General features: G+C 40.9%; 1 protein-coding gene and 1 pseudogene across 1 annotated transcript in view; one reads left to right on the top strand and one right to left on the bottom strand.

Moving 5' to 3' along the window:
* Positions 1 to 9,122, bottom strand: part of LMNB1 (lamin B1) — a 76,121-nt gene that overhangs the window by 54,658 nt on the left and 12,341 nt on the right. The gene's annotated exons all lie outside the window — the stretch shown is intronic.
* LOC103089465 (protein S100-A2 pseudogene) lies at positions 2,383 to 2,674 on the top strand (annotated as a pseudogene).

Here is a 9,122-nt window from a genome sequence, read left to right as displayed (position 1 = left end):
AAAAAAAAAAAAAAAATATATATATATATATATACCATCTGATCTTATGGAAGGTACCCTATACTGGGGAGAAGCAAACAATAAACAAATACCTATACAGTCGGGGTAATCAGTATTTTGAAGAAAAATAAATCAGAATAAAGAGTTAGAGAGGGACTTCCCTGGTGGCGCAGTGGTTAAGAATCCACCTGCCAAGGCAGGAGACACGGGTTCCACCCCTGGTCCACGGAGATCCCACAGGCTGTGAAGCAACTAAGCCCGTGCGCCACAACTATCGAGCCTGCACTCTAGAGCCCGCAAGCTACAACTACTGAGCCCGCGTGCTACAGCTACTGAAGCCCACACACCTAGAGCCCGTGCTCTGCAACAGGAGAAGCCCGCACACCGCAACGAAGAGTAGCCCCACTTGCCGCAACTAGAGAAAGGCCACGCACAGCAACAAAGACCCAACACAGCCAAAAATAAATAAATAAATAAAATTTATTTTTAAAAAAGAGAGAAGAGGGGAGGGTGATCATTTTATATAGTGTGGTCAGAAAGAGACTGATTTTATGCCAATAGCCATTTTTCAAATCAGAAAATCACTTTTCAAACCCAGATTTTATCCAACAATACAGTTACTAGTATCATTAGTTATTTCACTGCTCCTCTATGGGTTATATGCAACCCAATCTTATAGGAAAATAGTCTCCTAAAAAAATGGTTATTACTAAGTCAATAATTATTTTGGGGGAGGCCAGAGAGTGCTAGGAAATGTGCTGATACAAGAAGAAGCAAAATCAGACACTAGCCCTGTCCACAGAGAGATTCTACTCTAATAAGGGAATCAATCAATCACACAAAATTGTCTTAACAAATCAAACTTGTCAGCAACTTTCTTGTCTAAGACAAAAAAGTACACAGTGCTGCAAGAACACCTGATGTAACTTCTGGGTAAAAATGGCACATTAGACATTACTCCACTATTACCCCTTCCAGAAACACAACTAAACAACTGAGGAACAAATTCACAATGAAAACAATTGACGAGGAAAGAACAAAATGTTAGAAGCTGAAATTAGATGAGTGAAAATGAGCTTAGTCCACCCAAGAGTGCTGAATCCCAAAGCCAGACACAGGGCTATGTGAGAAGTAACCTAATTTATACCGCAGATACTGCTGATAGCAAGAGATACCCTGGTACTCTGAAGTAGGACTAGATGAAAATCTAAGAAGCAAAGCAGATCGCACTCCAAGCTCCTGGGCCAATGGCCCCTCATTCACCAGGATAAAAGAGGAAAGGTTTACTCTCTAAGGAATAAAACAGAATCTCAGACCTGGTGTCACCTGGTACAGCCAAAGGCAGCACTACCATACTGAAAAGGCAGGAGAATTCCAGTGGACTTTTACAGATGCTAATGTTGCCTCTCAATCTCCCTCAGCTTAAAGTATGCTGTGCAGCCAAAGCCCAAGAGAGAAGACCTGAAGACACTGATACTGGGTGTTCCCAATGAAATGATTCCACTGTTACACAATGAAGCTTAGTCAAGAAGCCCCACTCATGCATAGAGCTTCCCATCAGATTTTTAGAGCCCTACTTCTGAATACAGAGGACATACAATAGTCATCAGACCTCAGAGAAAAACTCTATGAATTGACTCACCCAATGGCCATACCACCCTCCCAGTTGTGCTTTCTTAAACTAGAAAACTAAAAACTACATTTGCCAGAATCTCTTGCAGCTAGGCTTCTGGGTGCAAATTAGGTACTCCAATACATCCATAAGCAATGAAAGAAGGAAGTATCATGGGGCCACCGTCCTGGTCTTTGCGGCAATTTTGCTGCTGACAAGCAGGGTCATTAAAACCTGAAATTCTTTTGTCCTATATCAATACCACACACATTACTGTAGTAAACTTTGAAACCAAGAACTGACTCCTCCAATTTTTGAGACTGTTTTGGCTATTCTGGATACCATGCATTTCCATTTAAATTTTAGGCTCAGCTTCTCAATTTACAAATGAGGCAGCTGTGATTCTGTTAGAAATTGCACTGAATCTGTGGGTCAATTTGGGGAGAATTGCCATCTTAACAATATTAAGGTGTCTAGACACGGCTGTGGGCTCAGGAAGACTTAGGGCAGCCTGTCTATTGATGGGTAGGGCTGTGTTCCCACCTGGTTGGTGGCTTGGCCTGAGGCGTCCCAGCACTGGAGCCTACAGACAGTTGGGTGGGGCCAGGTCTCAGTGCTGGTTACCTGGGCAAGATGTCCACCTCGATGAGAGTTCATGCAGATGGATACTCCCCAAAATGTCTGCCACCAGCTTTCATGGTCCCAGAAGAACCACAGCCAACCCCCACCTCCCCAGGAGACCCTCCAAGACCAGCAGCCCCAGATCCAAGATGTCCAGTCCCCTGAAGCAGGTTCTGGCTGTGACGTTCACCACCTTCCACAAGTACTCCAACCAAGAGGCCAACAAGTTCAAGCTGACTAAGGGGGAGATGAAGGAATTCTGCACAGGGAGCTGCCCAACTTTGTGGCGGAGAAGGTGGATGAGGAGGCCTGAAGAATCTGATGGGTGATCTGGACGAGGACAGCAACCAGTAGGTGGACTTCCAGGAGTACACTGTTTTTCTACCCCTCATCACTACCGTGTGCAATGACTTCTTCCAGGGCTCCCCAGAGCAGCGCTGATGCAGAACTCTTGGCTCCTTGCCATGGGTCTTTTGGGCCCAGGAGGACTCTGTCTTTTTTAGTTTTATATTCAGTAGATGTTTTTGCTTCTTGACACCGCCCCCGCCAAAAATACATATATATATATGCCAATATTAAGTCTTCTAGTCCATCAATATAGGATGTTCTTCCACTTATTTAGGTCTTCTTTAATTTCTTTCAACAATGTTCTGTGATTCTCAGTATACAAGTCTTGTACTTCTTCTGTTCAATTTATTCCTAAGTACTTCATCTCTTTGATGCTACGGAAAATGAAGTTTTCTTAATTTCATTTTTGAAAGTGTTCACTGCTAGTTTACAGAAATACAGCTGAGTTTTGTACATTGCTTTCATACCCTGAAATCTTGCTGAGCTTGTTTATTAGCTTTCAAGAGTTTTTAGTTTTTGTTTTTTACAGATTCCTTAGGATTTTCTTAGAATCATTTCATCTGCAAATAGAGACACTGGTGACCCTTGAACATCAAAGGTTTTAACTACAAGGGTCCACTTATATGAAGATTTTTTTCAATACTAAAAACTATAGTACTACATGATTTGCAGTTGTTTGGCTACAGAGGGTTGACTATAAGTTATACATGGATTTTTGCCTTGCAAAAGTCGCCCCCCCCAACCCCCATGCTGTTCAAGCGTCAACTGTGTAGTTGTTTTACTACTTCTTTTCTGATCTGAATGCCTTATTTCTTTTTCTTCCTTAACTGCCCTGGCTAGAACCTCCAATACAATGTTGTATATAAGTAGTAAAAGTGGGCAACCCTGTCTTATTCCTGACCTCAGGGAGAAAGCAGTCAGTCCTTACCATTAAATATGATGTTAGCTACAGGTTTTTCACAGATACCTTTTAAGAAGGTTAAGAAGTTCCCTTTTATCCCTCATTTGAATATTTTTATCATGAAAGACTGGTACATTTTGTCAAATGCTTTTTCTTCCTCTATTGGGATGATCATATGGTTTTGGTCCTTCGTTCTATTAATAAGGTATATTACACTGTTTACTTTCACAGACTGAACCAACCTTGCATTCCCAGAATAAATCCCACTTGGTGATGGTGTATAATCCTTTTACATGTTGGTGGGTTTGGTTTGCCAGTATTTTTGCACCTATATTCATAAGGGATATTGGTCTGTAAAGTTTTTCTGAAATAATGTCCTTTCTAAGTCCATTCTCCAGTTTGCTTGGTGTCATGAGGCAGTTGTTCTTACAGCAACAGCAGTGACAGCTTCCTGGTCCTGAAGTATAGCTATACACTGTTTTTTCAATTCAGTGGTTTCAGTGGTGACCTCAGACATAAAGCTCCCAAAGAAGATCAGTTCTACAGTGTTTGAGGTATTGTTCCTGCTTCTCTGACCCTTCTAATAATTTTTTATAAGCATCTACTTTCCATATTGTTTTCCTTTCTGATTAAGATATCTATTGGTTTCCTGACAGATACAAAGACCTAAACAATTAGAAAAAGAAATTAACTTGGAACAATCGGGAACTATGAAGGAAAACGGAGACTTCTGAAAAGAGAAACCACTGCATCCATGAAACTGAAATGAGATCAGTAGGCTATAAAGAACCATTGAGAATAAAAAGAAGCTATTGGAAATTTCGAATATGACAGCAAAAATTGGAAGATAAAATTGAGAACATCTAGCAGAGAAAAAAAGATTTTTTTAAGATAAGAAAACTAAAGGATCAATTTAAGAGGTCCAACATTTGAATAACAGGAGTCTCCAAAAGTAATAAGAGGAAAAAATCATCAATAAAATAATTTAAGAATGTTTCCAAGAACTGAAGACATGAATTTCCAGACTAAAGAATTCTCACCAAATGACCAGCACAGTGGATGAAAAAAGATCCACACCAAGGAACATCCTTGTGAAATTTAAGAACTAGACCACAGAGATGATACAAGCTTTCTAACTTTTCACTCATTAGTACTTCTTAGCAACAACAGAAGCTAGAAAACTGTAGAGCATGCCTTCAAAATCCTGAGGAAATATTCTTTACAACTTAGAATTCTATACCAAAACTATCAATACTTATGAAATGCAACTAGACTAGAAAAGAGCACAGACTCCAAATGATACTTCTTTATTAAGATAAAACTGGGACTTCCCTGGTGGTCCCATGGTTAAGAATCCACCTTCCGAAGCAGGGGATGCAGGTTTGATTCCTGGTCGGGGAGCTAAGATCCCACATGCCGCAGGGCACCTAAGCCCACACTCCACAACTACTAAGCCCGCGTGCTCTGGAGCCTGCGTGCCACAACTAGAGCGCCCACATGCTACAACTAGAGAGCCCGCGTGCTGCAACTACTGAGCTCACGTGCCACAGCTAGAGAGAAGCCTACGCAACACAATGAAAAACCCCACATGCCACAATGAAGATCCCGCGTGCCACAACTAAGACCCAACGCAGCCCAATAAATAAAAAAATATTTTCTTTTAAATAAGATAAAACTAATAGAAAGCCTCCTGATTCTGAATGACTTGGTGTTTTAACAACTGGTATCATCTTTCTTTATAGTTAGACAAAACTAAGTGGGAAAAATGCTATTTTCACAGGCAATCAAAAAGTGGTATAGGGAAGGGAAACTAAGTATAGTACACTGTTGAATTCTGCTGGGGATTATGTTCATAGAGTATAGGTATTTTTGCTATAACACAATATATGTGTTCCTAAAAACTCTTACATTCTGCACATATTAAAATTAACAAAGAATAGGAAAAATAAGGTTGGAACAAACCACTAAAAACCTATGCAACCTTGTAGCCAGAGCACTAGCAGTAATATAATTAGTACCCCAGGGACTTCCCTGGTGGTGCAGTGACTAGGAATCCACCTGCCAGTGCAGGGGACACGTGTTTCAGCCCTGGTCCGGGAAGATCCCACATGCTGTGGAACAAATGAGCCCGTGTGCCACACTATTGAGCCTACGCTCTAGAGCTCACGAGCCAGAACTACTGAGGCTGCATGCCACAACTACTGAAGCTCGAGCACCTAGAGCCCATGCTCTGCAACAAGAGAAGCCACCAGTTAGAAGCCCATGCACCACAACGAAGAGTAGCCCCCACTCACCGTAACTAGAGAAAGCCCACGTGCAGCAACAAAGACCCAACGCAGCCAAAATCAAATTTTAAAAATAAAAATAAATTTTTTAAAATAATAATGATGATAATTAGTACTCCAGGAGATGACTTGGACAATGCAAGCAGTCAGTTTAGTGTGTCTAGAGCTGCCTCAAGAGATGCTCAGAGATGCACAACAACAACAGAGTGGCCATGCTGGCTTGCAGGAACTGAGACATTAGAGATAGAAATAGACTCTGAACACAACCCCAGCTACAAGAACAAAGGTGGTGCACACCTCTCTGGGGGAGGGAATCCTGGGTGCAGGCACTCCTTTAACTTTCTTAAAATAGAGTTGAAATCAGAGCTTTCTTTCCCTCTGAATTCTACTCTTGATATTCTGACTCTCCTTTACTAGGAAAAGTCATATATAAGTCAATACAACCTCTAATTACAATATCATTTCTCTATTTACCAGTCACATATGAGCAAATTGGTGCTACAGACGCATTTACAGCAGAACACAGTGAAATAATACTTTATATACCAAAACTGATCTAAACTAATCTCAAATAAAATGTAATGTATGACTACTGGGAGGATAAGAGGAAGAAAAATTTGTTATGAAGAACAAAATGAAAAAGTCAATTCCTCATCTTCCATGGCACAAAGTCAATAATGCCATTTAGATATCGAGATAAATATCAAAGGAGCAGTTAAAATAGTTGAAGGTAATTTTTTCATAAGAAGTCTTGGAGATCTCTGAATCCTTAAATTATGTTCACACATACACATTTGTTGGATAGTCACAGGTTTTGGGTTTTTTTGTAAAAGCTCACATTTACAAAACTGGATAGGGAAGATTTCCCTAAGAAATGAATTAGAGATCTGAGGTTTAAGGAGGAGTTAACCCAATGATGACAGAAGTCCAGACAAAGGAAACTGCATATGCAAAGGCCCTATTAAGAGACAGCATGGTAAACAGGACTGAATAAAAAATTTCATGGTTGGAGAGGAGAGAGCAAGACCAAGTATGGTGTGAGTTGAAGGCACAGTCATTCAGGAGCCAGCTCATGAAGAGAAGAACTTTTAGGTATGTCCAAGTTTGTCTAGGGTAATTTCCATTGATGCCAATAGCTCCCTCTCTCACACCAAGAAGGAAGTAACCCTGTTTGAATGCTAAATTATACGGTCACCCTAGTACTAGGTAATACTGAGGATTTTACTCTTCATCCTAGAAGCTACTATCCTGGAAGCCACTTAACGTGTTTTAAGAAAAGGCGGTGAAGCAATCATTTTTTTAGTGCAGAATGTTAGAGGGATAAGTGTTCTGGTACCCTATCCAATGTTTTGTTATATAAACATTGAGTAAGAATCTACTTTAAATCGACCTTTAAGAATGTCTTCTTCCTTTCACATCAAACACTCTTTATGACCTAAACTCATGACCTTTATTCCCATTTCTTCCTTAATTATGGTCAGTGGCTTTGACCCTACTGCTCTTCTCTACCATTAGATGCTCCTCACAGTCAACAATAAGTTCCCACGAACCAAAGTCAATGGATACTTTCTAGGCCTTATCACACCAAAACTGTACTACCATTCCTTTGTAAATCTCCTTGCCTTTCAGGACAACGCCTCTGTTTTCCATTTAGAAGCCAACCCTACTTCTCTCTCAACACTCAGATTTCACTGCCTTTCCAATTCCTCTGGGATGTCTCTCAAAACTTTACAAAGCTCCTACTCTGCTTTACGTGGTATGGAGAAAGGGGTAGCCCCTTTCTCCATAGCAAGACGTGGATACTGCTATCACAGCACTTGTTACATTGTACTAGCATATTGCAGTTACAGTATCACAATACTGTAGTGCATTTTATGTCTTCCTCACTATATTGTAAGCAACTTGTTAACAGGCACTAAGTGTCCCATCTCCCTGTTACCAGCATCTGATTCAAGGCCTGGTATGTAGTACTTGTAATAGGGAAGAACCTGACTCCATATTGATCTGTTTCTTCTACTTTAACCTTTGTATTCTATTGCTTTTGCTATAAGTTAATCATTAAAGGGATGTTGCCTACAGCTTAAGGTATACATAATGAGCCATCTCCAGGAACCCTGTCTCCCAGTTAAGCTAAAATACCTTGGTTTAGTTCACTAGGAATACCCTAACCAGGTCCACCTGGGAATGGATGCAGGTAAGAAGAAATGAACACATCCCCTCCCATTCTGGCCTGAACCAGGAAATATTAGCAACAACGTATCACCTTTTTTACTTTACCCCTCACCTCCCCCTCTTTGTTCTGAAAGAAACTAGCACCCAAACCCAGGCAAGATGGTTCTTTGGGACACTAGTCCACCATCTTCTTGGTGTGCTGGCCTTCCAAATAAAGTCACTATTCTTTGCCCCAACAACTCGTTTCTCAATTTACTGGCCTTCTGTGTGGGGAGCGGTACAAGCCTGCACTTCGTAACAGTACCTGTTCCACAAATGTGTGCTGAATAAAATATGAAAACAATATTTCTGCCATGAGTATTCAAGACTGATTTAGAGATTTTAGTTTATTTTAAAGTCATTATTAAGGCACAGAGTAAAGTAGGAAAGTTTTTCAACAAGGAAGAAAAGACAAAAGAGGTCTCTTTCAGTAATTCACTTTTACCCTTTCTTTATTAGCAAATGAAGCCCTCTATTTCAAACAGCTGCCTCAGTTACTGCACCCTCCTGACAAATCCAAGATTATCTCAAATATCACTGTGAAAAACTCACATCTAGTACCATTTCCAAAAGTAGCACCCAAACCTGAAAGTCAACTGTCTTATGTAAGACTTCAAGTTCAAGGACAGATGACAGTGCTCCATGAGCCTGCTTCAGGTCGGTATTAAATGGCATGATCCACGTAAAAACCCTGTAACAATGCTAGAAGACAGACCTAGGATCTATTCTAGCTCTGCCATTGATGTGCTAAGTTATCCCAGGCAAAATATTTAACCTCTCTGAGCCTCAAGTTTCCTCACCCATCAAACAGGGTTATCATAACACTTAAAAGACAGTGTCTGTAAAGCACCTAGCATAGTACCTGGCAAACACAATAAGCAGAAGATAAATGTTAGCTCTTTTTGTCCCGCATCTTGCACCAGTATTCTAATCTCTCTAGGTCTCAATTTCTGAACCTACACAGTGGGCTGGATAGATCAGATGATCCAAGTCCCCTCCTAGCTATAAAAGTGCTATAATCCTATGATCAATAAACACAGTTGCGGGGCTTCCCTGGTGGCGCAGTGGTTGAGAGTCCGCCTGTCGATGCAGGGGATGCGGGTTCGTGCCCCGGTCCGGGAAGATCCCACATGCCGCGGAGCGG

The sequence above is a fragment of the Lipotes vexillifer genome, unplaced genomic scaffold (assembly GCF_000442215.2).
Source record: "Lipotes vexillifer unplaced genomic scaffold, Lipotes_vexillifer_v1.1 scaffold1616, whole genome shotgun sequence".
NCBI lineage: Eukaryota > Metazoa > Chordata > Mammalia > Artiodactyla > Lipotidae > Lipotes > Lipotes vexillifer.
The sequence above is the reverse complement of the archived record's forward strand: the minus strand, read 5'-3'. Positions and strand labels throughout refer to the sequence as shown.